A 2,500-nucleotide genomic window follows, 5' to 3' on the forward strand; every position below is an offset into this window, starting at 1 on the left:
AATCACTACAAATCCAGCAAAAAGACAACCAACATTTTGCATTTTCACAGACCATACTCAAAACAACTGAAGAAGAAAGAAAATCTAAAAGAAATAAAGTCTACAAAAAAAAGTCTCAAAAAAAGAGAAGGAAATAAAGTCTAAAAGAAAGAAATAAAGAACAAAAGAATGGAAACAAGAAGAAAGAAAAAAAGAAAAGAAAATGAATGATCCTAGGATGAGGCCACCCTGCTTGGAGTGTTCCCAGGTATCAGCCTGCGATCAATAATATCAGGAATGGTTGCCATTCTCATGTAATATCCTCAGATGCTCACACATTGTATCCTGTACACAGCTTCTGATCACTATCTGACTATTCCCCACATTTTTCCTCCTGAGTTCTGTCGCTCACCTTCTAGAATGCTCAGCAATAATATTTCTATTGTCTCAGCTTCTCACATTGATGTAGATTTTCTTTTAAGAGGCACAAATGAAGAAAATACATATACAATATATCTGACAGTGTTATATGTAGATATATTACTTACATGTCCCTCATATGATACAGCCATGGCAATGATATGTTCCTGAACAGAACCAATCCAACGATTGTCCTTCACTTCAGATTGCAACAAATATATATATATATATATATATATATATATATATATATATATATATATATATATATATATATTTATATATATTTAAAAAGTACTGTCGATTTTAGATAGATATTATATAGATAATAGAAGGACCACATATGGTGATGCAGCTTCACCACACAATATACATCCAGCATTAGCCACACTATCCAGAGCTCTCTGTACAACACTTGTGGCATAATTGTAATAATATTTTTATGCATATATATTTAGAGTAGTTCACGTTTTGTCTTTGTTTTGTTTTGTTTCACATACAAAAAAAAAAGGAAACAAAGGGTCGGCATTTGCTATCTCTCTATTCACGTTCTGAAAATCCCATAATCTCTGGGCTATATGTTGTATTGTCTTGTGTTTTATAATTCTAAAGATTCGAATTGGAAAACAACCGGACAATATATTTTGCGATGAAAATTAAATGTGTGCGCCATTCATGCCATTGTTCAAGAGCCTGTAATTATTTGTGCTGCCCGGTGCTTTATGTTTTCCACATTAACTATGTGAAGAAAACTAATGTAATAACCGTCTTCTAATATTACTGCAAGGGCACAATGCTCATCATCATGATTATTAGTATTATTATAAAACACTGAATTATTGTATTATTATTAATTATCCATCCATAATATAGTACTATAATAACACTAATAACATCTTGCATTTCTAAAAATAATAAGAATAATATGCATGTACGATTATCTTAATGTTAGTAATATTTCTAATACTAACAATAATATATATATATATTATATTTTATATATATATATATATATATATATATATATATATATATATATATATATATATATATATATATATATATATATATATATATATATATATATATATTATGTATATAAGGACAAAAGCACAATGAAACAGGGGTTCCCTTGCTGGTTTCCCACGCTGGTACTAACCTGACTCAAACCGGACTATATATATGAATATATATTTTTATATATATATATATATATTGTGATTAAATAAATGGGTGCAACTGGTAATAGCACCTGTCATTATTATTCATATTATTATATTCTTTAACATTAAAATGAACAATAATATTAAGAAAAATACAAAGGAAAAAAGAACAATACTTGGAACCTGCATGAAATGATATTGTGTTCTCCGTCTAGTTCAGTATTTGTCGCTTTTTCATCTCCAAAATTCCGTTCTGTGTCAAAATATGAGGTAATAATACATGGAGAAGAAAGAAGAAATGGAAGGGACATGAGGAGAAAACCTACAGAGAAGCGATGGGAGCAATGGCATCGTTTTATTTTGTTCAATATTATACTGCAAATTATGCAAAACTGTGGAAGAAATCTCAATAGAAGAGTCTGGTCTCGCAATATTCCTTAATATTAGTACAAATATAACATAGAATGAACATAATATAGACTCCTCTCCATACATATGACCATACCGTGCCTTCCATCTGCAGGAACCGAAGGGTTAAATAGTGTGTATAGGAAACAATGGAGAGGGCATTCTACACGAATTGCGTATACAGCACAACAAAAAAACAAAATATATAAACATATGATAAAATATATATAAACATATATATTTTTAATTTATATATATATATATATATATATAGAGAGAGAGAAATGTTTTGAGTAATATGCATTTATATATTATCACTTTTTTATTATATATATGTATATTTATAGTATATATCAAATAAAGCAAGAAAAAAAAACTAATATACATGTTATATGTAGTGTATGTATGTGTATATATATATATATATGTATATATTACATAACATGTATATTAGCTTGTTTTTCTTGCTCTATTTGACATATATATATATATATATATACATATATATATATATATATATATATATATAT

This window comes from Anomaloglossus baeobatrachus, chromosome 1 (genome assembly GCF_048569485.1).
Source record: "Anomaloglossus baeobatrachus isolate aAnoBae1 chromosome 1, aAnoBae1.hap1, whole genome shotgun sequence".
NCBI lineage: Eukaryota > Metazoa > Chordata > Amphibia > Anura > Aromobatidae > Anomaloglossus > Anomaloglossus baeobatrachus.